The sequence below is a fragment of the Ambystoma mexicanum genome (assembly GCF_040938575.1).
Source record: "Ambystoma mexicanum isolate Mex_15411 chromosome 12 unlocalized genomic scaffold, UKY_AmexF1_1 Mex_chr12_unloc.1, whole genome shotgun sequence".
Taxonomy (NCBI): Eukaryota; Metazoa; Chordata; class Amphibia; order Caudata; family Ambystomatidae; genus Ambystoma; species Ambystoma mexicanum.
Genome location: NW_027182322.1, coordinates 174,182 through 190,590, shown reverse-complemented (window position 1 = coordinate 190,590; position 16,409 = coordinate 174,182). Strand labels below are relative to the sequence as shown.

The window sequence follows — 16,409 nt, the reverse complement described above, 5'->3', positions numbered from 1 at the left end:
CTCCTTCTCACGTCCTAATTCAGGGATGCAATGTAATGTCTCCTTCCTGTCACACTCTCATACAGGGATGCAATGTGTATGTCTCCTCCCTGTATTGTTGTCATACAGGCATGCATATTCCTGATGACTCCTTGTTTAGCCCTCATTCAGGCATTCATGTTCATGCGTCCTCCACGTTATGTCCTTATAAAGGGATGCATGTTCATGATGACTCCTTATCACTCCCTCAAAAAGGGATGCATGTTAATGTCTCCTCCTTGTCACACCTGCGTACAGAGATGCATGTTCATGCCACCTCGTCCTCTTGCTTTCATACAGGGATTTTATCTCCTCCCTGTCTCACCCTCAGGAAGGGATGCATGACCAATGCTCCTTCCTGTCTCGCCCGCATACATGGATGCACATTCACGCCTCCTAGTTCTCTCGGCTTCATACGGGGATCATATCTCCTCCCTGTCTCACCCTCATGCAGGGATGCATGACCAATGCTCCTTCCCTTCTCGCCTGCATACATGGATGCACGTTCACGCCTCCTCCTTCTCTCAGCTTCATACGGGGATCATATCTCCTCCCTGTCTCACCCTCATGCAGGGATGCATGACCAATGCTCCCTCCCTTCTCGCCTGCATACATGGATGCACGTTCACGCCTCCTCGTTCTCTCGGCTTCATACGGGGATCATATCTCCTCCCTGTCTCACCCTCATGCAGGGATGCATGACCAATGCTCCTTCCCTTCTCGGCTGCATACATGGATGCACGTTCACGCCTCCTCCTTCTCTAGGCTTCATACGGGGATCATATCTCCTCCCTGTCTCACCTTCAGGAAGGGATGCATGACCCTGACTCCTCCCTTTCTCGCCTGCATACATGGATGCACGTTCACGCCTCCTCCTTCTATCGGCTTCATACGAGGATCATATCTCCTCCCTGTCTCACCCTCACCTCCAACATGTGTAACTTCTTCTTCTCTTTGACGTCTGGGGCATGGGTGGCTACTGCACAGCTCTAGATGTCTCCCACCTGCAAGGTGCTATGGAAAGCACTTTTCCACATTGGACGTGCTATATTAACCCCCTCTCCCCAAATACAATAAAAATAAAGAAATATATGTGCTTCCATAATGTCTACCTTCTAATGTTTCATATGTGTAAGCACATTGTCCTCCTCCTGACCACATTCTAAAACTATGTGCAAATTGTTCCTTCCATAAACTGTCACTTCCTTGGCCCTTTATTTATAATGACTGTTATACTCTCTCTCTTTCCGCCACAGTATAAAAAAGCCTAGCACACCTCATGATTGGACTAAGAAATTCCTGTCATTTAGTTGGAAATGATTTTCCCATTATCCCCAAAAACTCCTCACTGTGTCTAAGAACGCTTTTTTTCACAGGACAATACAGATCAGATTGACTTGAAAGGTCCTTTCACGCGACTACAGAACGCCTCTCATTCCACTCAAAGATACGCCAGTGCCTACAATAGCCTAGGACTAGACTATGAGTCCCAATGTAGAGAGACCACAAGTCCACAGATATGCCTGTTTATTTAAACATCTGTATTATCATCAGCGTGTGACTGTAAAGGCGGGACCTCGCGCTCTCTGTAACGTGCTCCATTGGCAACATCAGTTAAATGTCGTTGGTTCAATCTCTCGCGGATGTTGTTTTTATTCCCATTTGTAACTGGGAAATACTGTCGCTGCAATACATATGTCTTAATCAAGCTAGTGGTTATTGACGTAAATGGCAGTGTTATAATGTTTCATGTACTGCAAATGTCACCACATAATGCGCTCTTAATTAGATTTGGTTGAAATACATTACAGTCACCCGATGAAAAAGTGTGCAAAGAGCATTAAAGAAACAAAAGGTTCATAACAGTAACAGGACATATCGAATAGTTTCAGTCCTCCACAGAGATTGCCAATGTATTAATAGAAATTCTAAAAAGTCTGCCCAACTGCCGTGACATTGCCTCACCGCAATGCCGTGACTCGGATTTGAACCGAGGTTGCTGCGGCCACAACGCAGAGTACTAACCACTATACGATCACGGCGAGCTACTTGGGCTGCTACAGCGTCATGTTCCACCTCTATCATAAGCTGTACTCCATCTGTGATGTCATGACCCATGTCTGAATTACAGGTTGGTTGTGTTGTCGTCCATGCGAATAAGTGGACACCTGATCCCTATTCACTTATTTAAGATCTTAATAATCAAGACAGAATCCAAATGAAAGTCATCAAAGTGGAGCCAATTAGAAATAATATAGTTACACAAACCTGGCAATGGTGCGGCAGCCAGGGCCGATAATGGCCCGCCAGCCTGAGAGCAGGAAAGTGTGAGAGCAGTCATGGTCTTGTGAGAGTTTACAGCTGTTATTGACCCTGTCCCCTTCCATTGCAGAGTTTTATCCCTATAAGAACCGCAGGGGCTCCCTCCTGGGTGCTAATAGTTAATTTTTTTTCACAGGAAAAGTGCTCTGCACCAATTGCACGTGCCAAATCTCCCGAAGGCCACCACCATAAAAACAGAAAAGGGAAAATGTCCCTTTGCCACGGCAGTAGGCAGGTGATGGAGATGACGAGGCCAGGAGGAGAGGGCGTAAATGGGGTTGCATGGGACCTACGAAGAGGGGTGGCGGGCTGGCATTGGGAGGGTGGTGGCGGAAAAAATATTGAGGCTGGGATAGAGAGGCGCTGGAGTTCCAGAAAGAACACAGGCAGTGATCACATTTTCCAGCTGGCGTTTGCAGCCTTATGTTTATGTTTATGTTTATTGATTTATACCGCGCACAAGGTACCCTAAGGCTTATAGGCGCCGACAAAACAACAAAGTGGCATAATGAGTATAACAAGAACAAACAACATTAAGCTCCGAAAACATGTACTGACAAGGGGGCCACTAGGCCATTCCCATGGAAGAAGGAAAACAACATCGTAAAGAAAAGAGGATAGGTTAATTTAACACTATTCGCACTTTTGTGAAGGCGGACATGTCCTGTACATTGGTGAGACTGTTTATAAAAGAGGGCAAACTACTAGACCCACAACCAATAATGATACAGTCAGTGTTATCTGTCTTGCACCAGTTGCTGATCTGTAGTCTCCGAAGAACTTTGAGGTCCTGTGCCCTTATACAATTGGGTCCCACTTTATTATTAAGCCGTGCTAAAACTTTATTTTTTAGTGACTCCCTGGATTCCACTTGCTTCGGCTTGTCCACATTGATTAGAACGATGTTTCTTGGGTCCAATGCGAAACTCCTCATGTTGGAATCCGCAATTTCGGGCATGGTGGATTTTCTCTGGCGAATGTCCTTAAATGGAAGGGGAGCCATGAGTCGCCTGGGCTTCAGGAGAGGTGGTATACTCTCTTGTGATAGTGTAGTCATTTGACAAGGAATGAACAGAGTTGTCTTGGATTTCCCAGATGTCCCTCTGTGAGTGAGCTCAATCGGCTCTGTTTGAGAGTCTGTATGACCTCTGTCCTCAAGAATGGACGTTTGAGAGGCCTTTTCCTCTCTAGTAAACTTCACCTGAGAGGACTTCTGTAGAGAGGACGATAAGGGCACAGACATATTTGACGAAACAGTGTCTACCCAGGAATAAAATTCCCCAAAGTTCGAACAGATTGCTAGATCCCGTAACATGTTATCCTTAAAGCATAGCCAATTGGCTATGGCTTTGGGCTCAACCAACTCCTTCACAGCTCTGGCTGCTGCTAACTCAGCCGGCTGATCTCGAGGAAAATGATGGCCTAAGGGGCCCGAGCTTTCTGGTGTAGCTCCACTATCTTTGAACAACTCCCCCTTAACCCCCAGATGTGCATTGTAAGGGGAATAGACCATTGGCTGAGGTTGTATGGAGGAGCCCGTAGGGGAGCAGGTGAAGCTATCGGTGCTCCTGAGAACCTCATTGCTATGTAGTATATTAGTGAGCAGAAGATGTTCTTGCTGCAATTTCAGTCTCCTCGCGGCACTTAAGGCTAAAACTTCAGAAAATCTATTATCCCTCCTTTGGGGAGCCTGATGTATTACCTGTATGGGAGCAGCCGTATTGCTCGAGGCCGCGCACTGTCTGCAATCAGTCCCTTGTGATATTACCAGCGCCGGTATTTACAGAGGTGGTTGTGCCGGGGCCGGTAATACCGGCAACGGTGTTACTGCCAACTCGTAATTGACCAGAACGCTAAAAAGTCCTGTTCACCAGAATCACTGGCACGTTTACCACATACCAGCAAACTCGTAATGAGTCCCAATGTTTCCTAAGGGCTCCATATAAAGATTAAAAAGAGATGGAGATAAAATCGCCCTGCGGTACTCCAAACGGTGCAATGTTGGGAGATCACTGTTCTTGTCTATTCGCTTTACGAGACTAACACTGACTGGTCTGTGAACCAGCCACTCAAATCTCCATTGCACCCTCTCAGTGAAACCAGGCAAGCATGTCTCTCTCACAAAAGCTGTCCCCAGGGATTCCCATCTCCACCTGGTCTTGCTCACAGTTCTCATCCGACGACATGTCTCTCGTCCACTCACTTTAGGAGACAGACACTGATTGGTGTGTCACCCACCTCCCTGAATATCAGCTGCACCATCCTAGCAAAATCAGGCAAGTGTATCTCTCCCAAAAGCTGCCCTCAGGGTTTACCAGCACTCCCTCCCAGGTGTGCCTTGTGCATGTGCCTTGTCAAAGAAAGGATGATCTTTAAAACCCTTGTCCTTACACACAAGTGTCTTCACGGCCAGGCCGCTCCCCCTAACTGGTCCAAAGGATCTCCAAACCCCCTGCCTCCAGACCTTCCAGAACTCCCTACTCAAACGTGATTACTGTTCCCAGGACACGCAAAGCCCGCGCCGGCGACGCCAGTTTCCCAACTCTGTCAGCCACCCACTGGAACGCCCTCCTATTAGGACAATTGACTCCCATGCGGCCTTGCGCAAGGCCATCAAAACTAGTCTCTTTCTATGAACTAGCCTAGCCTTAAATACCCCTGCTGTACCTGTTACCTAACAACTTGTTGTTCCCCCTTCTCTGTATTCTGCAACCACATGCCATGCAATGTAGCATGGTCTAAGTCTGTGTGTAACCTTGTACCATGCATTGTACCTTCCTCTAAGTTTATCTACTTGGACGGGTTCACTGTAACCCTTAATCAAGCCTTCTAGAGCACTGTTATAGCACCTCGATGCCTGCGGGCTGTAGTGTGCTCTACAAATACAAATAAATAAATACATTTCAGCCATCACAAGAAGACTGTGAGAAGGACCAAACAGACTTTTACAATAAAATTCAAAAAGCTTGCTAAGTCATAAAATCCTGTAAGTTGGACGTCCAACCACACCATCTCCTGGATAACTTAGAACATACCCCCCACGAGAGGAGTACATTCAAGTTCTCCCAATCTCTCTAGAGGACATGAACTCTATACTTTCTACCATTAGATGCACAGCCTGCTCCGAAAACATACTACCCCCCCCCTAGCTTATACTGGACAATGCCAGGACTTTTGCCCCCTATCTTCCTAGAATGGTGAATGCTTCGTTTAGAGACAACAAAGTCCCTACCACAATTAAAACAGTTACTGGTACACTCCTAGTCCAAAAACCTGGATTAGACCTACACGGCCCTTCCAATCTCCGTCCAATAACTAACTGTAACTTTCTCCTAAAAATCTTGGACAAAGTCGCTACCACCCAACTCCAAAATTATGTCGACAGGAACAGCCTCCTACACACAGACACCCAACAATTGGGCTTTAGAGGATCACATAGTACAGCGACGGCCCTGCTGGACCTTCAGACTAAAATGCTTAATATATTAGACGAGGGAAAAACAGGGATGCTGATATTATTAGACCTCTCAGCAGCATTTGATTTGCTCGACCATCAAAAACTCCACAAGGCTTTAGACAAATCAGGTAATCGTTCTCGAGGAGCCATAGACTGGGTAACATCCTTCCTCAAAGAGCAGAGCTCCAAGATCCACTGTGGTGACCACTTCTCCATACCCGACCTATAAATCATGGAGTACCCCAGGGGGCCATCCTATTGCCCCTTTTGTTCCATCTCTATCTGCAGCGTCTATGTACCCTGTTAACCAACCTAGGGGTCTTCTTTACACATTTCGCCGATGTTACACAACTTGTCATCAAAATATCTAGCTGTCATACCACTGACAATAATAAGCTTGCATGCAATTACAGCACCATCGAAGCCTGGATGTTGACAAATTGGCTTTGCCTCAACGGAAGCAAAACTGAGCTCATGATCTTTGGATCACACCAGGCAAGCGCTAAACTAGACACAGAATACACCACCTTTAAGATCAAAGACACAAATGTAAGGGTCTCTGATAAGGTCAAGACACTAGGTGTCCACCTGCAAGCATCCTTGGAAGCGGAAGCCCACGTAACATACCTGAAAAACAGTTGCTGATACCACCAAAAACTGCTCAGCCGCATCAGGCCATTAGTGAGTAAACAAAACAGCACCATTATCGCCAGAGCCACCATCTCATCCAGACTGGACTACGGGAATGCACTACTTAAGGGGGGGCCAATAAAAAATGCATCAAACAATGTCAGGTCATACAGAACAATGCAGTAAGGACAATTACCAAGAAAAAAAAGGAGGAACATATTACAGAAGACAGAAAGGCCCTTCATTGGTTAGCCCTGGAAGACCGGATCACTTTTAAAGCAATGACCATTGTCCATCACTGTATATATGGATCCGCACCCGTATACCTAAAAAAACAAATAACCACATACGAACCTTGCCACACCTTAAGATTCAAGGCGCAAGGGTTTGTGAAAGTAAGTCACTCCGAAAAAGATAATGGACTTGGACGAGCATTCCCTACCAAAGCGGCATCTAAGTGGAACGAGCTCCCAAACAGCCTAAGGCTAGGATCTAATTACCTATCCTTTAGGAAAAAACTGAAGACACTGTTGTTCAAATAAAGGACCTGCATAAATACTAATGTACATGTAATGTAATCTACTCAGAACCAGTAATCTTACTCTACTGTCCGGTTACTTTTCTGTTGTACTTGTCTTCATGTAATGCGCCCTGATGCCTGCGAGCTTCGGCGCTATAGAAATAAATAAATAAATAAGGGCCCAATAGTTTGTGTAACCAATGGCAAGTCTTGTATTTAGTGACGTTCATAGTGACCTGTTTGAAGGGTGGGCTTAGTAGTCCCACCCGATGTTGAAGAGCCTATCACTTTCTTCGACTAGTATGGAACGTATACCTAGATGTTCCCACTAAGCCTATCACATTTGCCACTAGGTCTTTGTAGTTTGCCACGTAGGATGACGTTAGCAATACGTAGGTTAACGTCAGCAATGATGGGTTTTAGAATGTTTTTTATGAATTTCGTTGAGATCATGCTGTGAGACGTCCGTTGATGTCCGTTGTACTCCCTGCTTTAGATTATTGACATTAAAACAACTTCCTGAGTTGTTTTGATTATTGATGTTTGAGTATCTTCTGCATCCCCATTCATCTCAAAGTATTGCTACCTCGTCTTAAAGGGCTGTGTCGGCTGTCCCGGTTCAATAGTGTGTTTGATTTTTAGATGTCTACATAATCTTGCTCCTACTTATCTTGTGGAAAAGGTGACTTGGTATCAACCTAAATGACCACTGCATTCGGCAGATCAGCTGCTATTAGTAATTCCTCCCTCTCTCTGTATCTCCAGAGGAGACCGACGTTTTGCAGTCTATGGACCCAGGCTATGGAAAACCTTGCCTTGGGAACTTAGAAACATGACAGAGCTAATACAGTTCGGAAAATCACTAAAGGCATTCTTATTCAAATAAATGATAGAATCAGATCTTTTGGTAGGAGCTCTCTAAGATTTTGTGTTGGAATATGGAGTGGAATATGGAACCTGGAAACATCTGCTCCCAGATGCAGTTGTCCCTGCTCGGTGTGCCACGTTGTAAGTACTTCAAATCAAATCAAATCATGTTGATGTCTCCTCACCGTTTCGACCTCATAGAGGGAGGACTGGTCATGGCTCCTCCCTTTTTCATCCGCATTCCGGGATGCATGGTCATGGCTCATTCCTTTATCCCCTCATACAGCGAGGCATGTTGATGTCTCCTCCCCGTCTCGCCTTCATAAAGGGTTGCATGTTTATATCTTCTCCTTGCCTCGCCAGGGATGCATGTTCATATCTGCTCCCTGTCTCTCCTCCATAAAGATATGCATGTTTATATCTCCTCCCTGTGTGGTCTTCATGAAGACATGCATCTTCATGATAAGTCTTTGTCTAGCCCTCATTCAGGCATGCATGTTAATGTCTCCTCCTTCTCACGTCCTAATTCAGGGATGCAATGTAATGTCTCCTTCCTGTCACACTCTCATACAGGGATGCAATGTGTATGTCTCCTCCCTGTATTGTTGTCATACAGGCATGCATATTCCTGATGACTCCTTGTTTAGCCCTCATTCAGGCATTCATGTTCATGCGTCCTCCACGTTATGTCCTTATAAAGGGATGCATGTTCATGATGACTCCTTATCACTCCCTCAAAAAGGGATGCATGTTAATGTCTCCTCCTTGTCACACCTGCGTACAGAGATGCATGTTCATGCCACCTCGTCCTCTTGCTTTCATACAGGGATTTTATCTCCTCCCTGTCTCACCCTCAGGAAGGGATGCATGACCAATGCTCCTTCCTGTCTCGCCCGCATACATGGATGCACATTCACGCCTCCTAGTTCTCTCGGCTTCATACGGGGATCATATCTCCTCCCTGTCTCACCCTCATGCAGGGATGCATGACCAATGCTCCTTCCCTTCTCGCCTGCATACATGGATGCACGTTCACGCCTCCTCCTTCTCTCAGCTTCATACGGGGATCATATCTCCTCCCTGTCTCACCCTCATGCAGGGATGCATGACCAATGCTCCCTCCCTTCTCGCCTGCATACATGGATGCACGTTCACGCCTCTTCGTTCTCTCGGCTTCATACGGGGATCATATCTCCTCCCTGTCTCACCCTCATGCAGGGATGCATGACCAATGCTCCTTCCCTTCTCGGCTGCATACATGGATGCACGTTCACGCCTCCTCCTTCTCTAGGCTTCATACGGGGATCATATCTCCTCCCTGTCTCACCTTCAGGAAGGGATGCATGACCCTGACTCCTCCCTTTCTCGCCTGCATACATGGATGCACGTTCACGCCTCCTCCTTCTATCGGCTTCATACGAGGATCATATCTCCTCCCTGTCTCACCCTCACCTCCAACATGTGTAACTTCTTCTTCTCTTTGACCTCTGGGGCATGGGTGGCTACTGCACAGCTCTAGATGTCGCCCACCTGCAAGGTGCTATGGAAAGCACTTTTCCACATTGGACGTGCTATATTAACCCCCTCTCCCCAAATACAATAAAAATAAAGAAATATATGTGCTTCCATAATGTCTACCTTCTAATGTTTCATACGTGTAAGCACATTGTCCTCCTCCTGACCACATTCTAAAACTATGTGCAAATTGTTCCTTCCATAAACTGTCACTTCCTTGGCCCTTTATTTATAATGACTGTTATACTCTCTCTCTTTCCGCCACAGTATAAAAAAGCCTAGCACACCTCATGATTGGACTAAGAAATTCCTGTCATTTAGTTGGAAATGATTTTCCCATTATCCCCAAAAACTCCTCACTTTGTCTAAGAACGCTTTTTTTCACAGGACAATAAAGATCAGATTGACTTGAAAGGTCCTTTCACGCGACTAGAGAACGCCTCTCATTCCACTCAAAGATACGCCAGTGCCTACAATAGCCTAGGACTAGACTATGAGTCCCAATGTAGAAAGACCACAAGTCCACAGATATGCCTGTTTATTTAAACATCTGTATTGTCATCAGCGTGTGACTGTAAAGGCGGGACCTCGCGCTCTCTGTAACGTGCTCCATTGGCAACATCAGTTAAATGTCGTTGGTTCAATCTCTCGCGGATGTTGTTTTTATTCCCATTTGTAACTGGGAAATACTGTCGCTGCAATACATATGTCTTAATCAAGCTAGTGGTTATTGACGTAAATGGCAGTGTTATAATGTTTCATGTACTGCAAATGTCACCACATAATGCGCTCTTAATTAGATTTGGTTGAAATACATTACAGTCACCCGATGAAAAAGTGTGCAAAGAGCATTAAAGAAACAAAAGGTTCCTAACAGTAACAGGACATATCGAATAGTTTCAGTCCTCCACAGAGATTGCCAATGTATTAATGGAAATTCTAAAATATCTGCCCAACTGCCGTGACATTGCCTCACCGCAATGCCGTGACTCGGATTCGAACCGAGGTTGCTGCGGCCACAACGCAGAGTACTAACCACTATACGATCACGGCGAGCTACTTGGGCTGCTACAGCGTCATGTTCCACCTCTATCATAAGCTGTACTCCATCTGTGATGTCATGACTCATGTCTGAATTACAGGTTGGTTGTGTTGTCGTCCATGCGAATAAGTGGACACCTGATCCCTAGTCACTTATTTAAGATCTTAATAATCAAGACAGAATCCAAATGAAAGTCATCAAAGTGGAGCCAATTAGAAATAATATAGTTACACAAACCTGGCAATGGTGCGGCAGCCAGGGCCGATAATGGCCCGCCAGCCTGAGAGCAGGAAAGTGTGAGAGCAGTCATGGTCTTGTGAGAGTTTACAGCTGTTATTGACCCTGTCCCCTTCCATTGCAGAGTTTTATCCCTATAAGAACCGCAGGGGCTCCCTCCTGGGTGCTAATAGTTAATTTTTTTTCACAGGAAAAGTGCTCTGCACCAATTGCACGTGCCAAATCTCCCGAAGGCCACCACCATAAAAACAGAAAAGGGAAAACGTCCCTTTGCCACGGCAGTAGGCAGGTGATGGAGATGACGAGGCCAGGAGGAGAGGGCGTAAATGGGGTTGCATGGGACCTACCAAGAGGGGTGGCGGGCTGGCATTGGGAGGGTGGTGGCGGAAAAAATATTGAGGCTGGGATAGAGAGGCGCTGGAGTTCCAGAAAGAACACAGGCAGTGATCACATTTTCCAGCTGGCGTTCGCAGCCTTATGTTTATGTTTATGTTTATTGATTTATACCGCGCACAAGGTACCCTAAGGCTTATAGGCGCCGACAAAACAACAAAGTGGCATAATGAGTATAACAAGAACAAACAACATTAAGCTCCGAAAACATGTACTGACAAGGGGGCCACTAGGCCATTCCCATGGAAGAAGGAAAACAACATCGTAAAGAAAAGAGGATAGGTTAATTTAACACTATTCGCACTTTTGTGAAGGCGGACATGTCCTGTACATTGGTGAGACTGTTTATAAAAGAGGGCAAACTACTAGACCCACAACCAATAATGATACAGTCAGTGTTATCTGTCTTGCACCAGTTGCTGATCTGTAGTCTCCGAAGAACTTTGAGGTCCTGCGCCCTTATACAATTGGGTCCCACTTTATTATTAAGCCGTGCTAAAACTTTATTTTTTAGTGACTCCCTGGATTCCACTTGCTCCGGCTTGTCCACATTGATTAGAACGATGTTTCTTGGGTCCAATGCGAAACTCCTCATGTTGGAATCCGCAATTTCGGGCATGGTGGATTTTCTCTGGCGAATGTCCTTAAATGGAAGGGGAGCCATGAGTCGCCTGGGCTTCAGGAGAGGTGGTATACTCTCTTGTGATAGTGTAGTCATTTGACAAGGAATGAACAGAGTTGTCTTGGATTTCCCAGATGTCCCTCTGTGAGTGAGCTCAATCGGCTCTGTTTGAGAGTCTGTATGACCTCTGTTCTCAAGAATGGACGTTTGAGAGGCCTTTTCCTCTCTAGTAAACTTCACCTGAGAGGACTTCTGTAGAGATGACGATAAGGGCACAGACATATTTGACGAAACAGTGTCTACCCAGGAATAAAATTCCCCAAAGTTCGAACAGATTGCTAGATCCCGTAACATGTTATCCTTAAAGCATAGCCAATTGGCTATGGCTTTGGGCTCAACCAACTCCTTCACAGCTCTGGCTGCTGCTAACTCAGCCGGCTGATCTCGAGGAAAATGATGGCCTAAGGGGCCCGAGCTTTCTGGTGTAGCTCCACTATCTTTGAACAACTCCCCCTTAACCCCCAGATGTGCATTGTAAGGGGAATAGACCATTGGCTGAGGTTGTATGGAGGAGCCCGTAGGGGAGCAGGTGAAGCTATCGGTGCTCCTGGGAACCTCATTGCTATGTAGTATATTAGTGAGCAGAAGATGTTCTTGCTGCAATTTCAGTCTCCTCGCGGCACTTAAGGCTAAAACTTCTGAAAATCTATTATCCCTCCTTTGGGGAGACCGATGTATTACCTGTATGGGAGCAGCCGTATTGCGCGAGGCCGCGCACTGTCTGCAATCAGTCCCTTGTGATATTACCAGCGCCGGTATTTACAGAGGTGGTTGTGCCGGGGCCGGTAATACCGGCAACGGTGTTACTGCCAACTCGTAATTGACCAGAACGCTAAAAAGTCCTGTTCACCAGAATCACTGGCACGTTTACCACATACCAGCAAACTCGTAATGAGTCCCAATGTTTCCTAAGGGCTCCATATAAAGATTAAAAAGAGATGGAGATGAAATCGCCCTGGGGTACTCCAAACGGTGCAATGTTGGGAGATCACTGTTCTTGTCTATTCGCTTTACGAGACTAACACTGACTGGTCTGTGAACCAGCCACTCAAATCTCCATTGCACCCTCTCAGTGAAACCAGGCAAGCATGTCTCTCTCACAAAAGCTGTCCCCAGGGATTCCCATCTCCACCTGGTCTTGCTCACAGTTCTCATCCGACGACATGTCTCTCGTCCACTCACTTTAGGGGACAGACACTGATTGGTGTGTCACCCACCTCCCTGAATATCAGCTGCACCCTCCTAGCAAAATCAGGCAAGTGTATCTCTCCCAAAAGCTGCCCTCAGGGTTTACCAGCACTCCCTCCCAGGTGTGCCTTGTGCATGTGCCTTGTCAAAGAAAGGATGATCTTTAAAACCCTTGTCCTTACACACAAGTGTCTTCACGGCCAGGCCGCTCCCCCTAACTGGTCCAAAGGATCTCCAAACCCCCTGCCTCCAGACCTTCCAGAACTCCCTACTCAAACGTGATTACTGTTCCCAGGACACGCAAAGCCCGCGCCGGCGACGCCAGTTTCCCAACTCTGTCAGCCACCCACTGGAACGCCATCCTATTAGGACAATTGACTCCCATGCGGCCTTGCGCAAGGCCATCAAAACTAGTCTCTTTCTATGAACTAGCCTAGCCTTAAATACCCCTGCTGTACCTGTTACCTAACAACTTGTTGTTCCCCCTTCTCTGTATTCTGCAACCACATGCCATGCAATGTAGCATGGTCTAAGTCTGTGTGTAACCTTGTACCATGCATTGTACCTTCCTCTAAGTTTATCTACTTGGACGGGTTCACTGTAACCCTTAATCAAGCCTTCTAGAGCACTGTTATAGCACCTCGATGCCTGCGGGCTGTAGTGTGCTCTACAAATACAAATAAATAAATACATTTCAGCCATCACAAGAAGACTGTGAGAAGGACCAAACAGACTTTTACAATAAAATTCAAAAAGCTTGCTAAGTCATAAAATCCTGTAAGTTGGACGTCCAACCACACCATCTCCTGGATAACTTAGAGCATACCCCCCACGAGAGGAGTACATTCAAGTTCTCCCAATCTCTCTAGAGGACATGAACTCTATACTTTCTACCATTAGATGCACAGCCTGCTCCGAAAACATACTACCCCCCCCCTAGCTTATACTGGACAATGCCAGGACTTTTGCCCCCTATCTTCCTAGAATGGTGAATGCTTCGTTTAGAGACAACAAAGTCCCTACCACAATTAAAACAGTTACTGGTACACTCCTAGTCCAAAAACCTGGATTAGACCTACACGGCCCTTCCAATCTCCGTCCAATAACTAACTGTAACTTTCTCCTAAAAATCTTGGACAAAGTCGCTACCACCCAACTCCAAAATTATGTCGACAGGAACAGCCTCCTACACACAGACACCCAACAATTGGGCTTTAGAGGATCACATAGTACAGCGACGGCCCTGCTGGACCTTCAGACTAAAATGCTTAATATATTAGACGAGGGAAAAACAGGGATGCTGATATTATTAGACCTCTCAGCAGCATTTGATTTGCTCGACCATCAAAAACTCCACAAGGCTTTAGACAAATCAGGTAATCGTTCTCGAGGAGCCATAGACTGGGTAACATCCTTCCTCAAAGAGCAGAGCTCCAAGATCCACTGTGGTGACCACTTCTCCATACCCGACCTATAAATCATGGAGTACCCCAGGGAGCCATCCTATTGCCCCTTTTGTTCCATCTCTATCTGCAGCGTCTATGTACCCTATTAACCAACCTAGGGGTCTTCTTTACACATTTCGCCGATGTTACACAACTTGTCATCAAAATATCTAGCTGTCATACCACTGACAATAATAAGCTTGCTTGCAATTACAGCACCATCGAAGCCTGGATGTTGACAAATTGGCTTTGCCTCAACGGAAGCAAAACTGAGCTCATGATCTTTGGATCACACCAGGCAAGCGCTAAACTAGACACAGAATACACCACCTTTAAGATCAAAGACACAAATGTAAGGGTCTCTGATAAGGTCAAGACACTAGGTGTCCACCTGCAAGCATCCTTGGAAGCGGAAGCCCACGTAACATACCTGAAAAACAGTTGCTGATACCACCAAAAACTGCTCAGCCGCATCAGGCCATTAGTGAGTAAACAAAACAGCACCATTATCGCCAGAGCCACCATCTCATCCAGACTGGACTACGGGAATGCACTACTTAAGGGGGGGCCAATAAAAAATGCATCAAACAATGTCAGGTCATACAGAACAATGCAGTAAGGACAATTACCAAGAAAAAAAAGGAGGAACATATTACAGAAGACAGAAAGGCCCTTCATTGGTTAGCCCTGGAAGACCGGATCACTTTTAAAGCAATGACCATTGTCCATCACTGTATATATGGATCCGCACCCGTATACCTAAAAAAACAAATAACCACATACGAACCTTGCCACACCTTAAGATTCAAGGCGCAAGGGTTTGTGAAAGTAAGTCACTCCGAAAAAGATGATGGACTTGGACGAGCATTCCCTACCAAAGCGGCATCTAAGTGGAACGAGCTCCCAAACAGCCTAAGGCTAGGATCTAATTACCTATCCTTTAGGAAAAAACTGAAGACACTGTTGTTCAAATAAAGGACCTGCATAAATACTAATGTACATGTAATGTAATCTACTCAGAACCAGTAATCTTACTCTACTGTCCGGTTACTTTTCTGTTGTACTTGTCTTCATGTAATGCGCCCTGATGCCTGCGAGCTTCGGCGCTATAGAAATAAATAAATAAATAAGGGCCCAATAGTTTGTGTAACCAATGGCAAGTCTTGTATTTAGTGACGTTCATAGTGACCTGTTTGAAGGGTGGGCTTAGTAGTCCCACCCGATGTTGAAGAGCCTATCACTTTCTTCGACTAGTATGGAACGTATACCTAGATGTTCCCACTAAGCCTATCACATTTGCCACTAGGTCTTTGTAGTTTGCCACGTAGGATGACGTTAGCAATACGTAGGTTAACGTCAGCAATGATGGGTTTTAGAATGTTTTTTATGAATTTCGTTGAGATCATGCTGTGAGACGTCCGTTGATGTCCGTTGTACTCCCTGCTTTAGATTATTGACATTAAAACAACTTCCTGAGTTGTTTTGATTATTGATGTTTGAGTATCTTCTGCATCCCCATTCATCTCAAAGTATTGCTACCTCGTCTTAAAGGGCTGTGTCGGCTGTCCCGGTTCAATAGTGTGTTTGATTTTTAGATGTCTACATAATCTTGCTCCTACTTATCTTGTGGAAAAGGTGACTTGGTATCAACCTAAATGACCACTGCATTCGGCAGATCAGCTGCTATTAGTAATTCCTCCCTCTCTCTGTATCTCCAGAGGAGACCGACGTTTTGCAGTCTATGGACCCAGGCTATGGAAAACCTTGCCTTGGGAACTTAGAAACATGACAGAGCTAATACAGTTCGGAAAATCACTAAAGGCATTCTTATTCAAATAAATGATAGAATCAGATCTTTTGGTAGGAGCTCTCTAAGATTTTGTGTTGGAATATGGAGTGGAATATGGAACCTGGAAACATCTGCTACCAGATGCAGTTGTCCCTGCTCGGTGTGCCACGTTGTAAGTACTTCAAATCAAATCAAATCATGTTGATGTCTCCTCACCGTTTCGACCTCATAGAGGGAGGACTGGTCATGGCTCCTCCCTTTTTCATCCGCATTCCGGGATGCATGGTCATGGCTCATTCCTTTA

At 45.7% G+C, this 16,409-nt stretch overlaps 2 non-coding genes across 2 annotated transcripts; both read right to left on the bottom strand.

Annotated features, from left to right (window-relative positions):
• Positions 1–1,988: 1,988 nt before the first annotated feature.
• TRNAH-GUG (transfer RNA histidin (anticodon GUG)) lies at positions 1,989–2,060 on the bottom strand. Its single transcript has one exon. It is a non-coding gene; the product is annotated as a tRNA-His (tRNA).
• Positions 2,061–10,310: 8,250 nt separating this feature from the next.
• Positions 10,311–10,382, bottom strand: TRNAH-GUG (transfer RNA histidin (anticodon GUG)). The gene has a single exon. It is a non-coding gene; the product is annotated as a tRNA-His (tRNA).
• Positions 10,383–16,409: the final 6,027 nt, after the last annotated feature.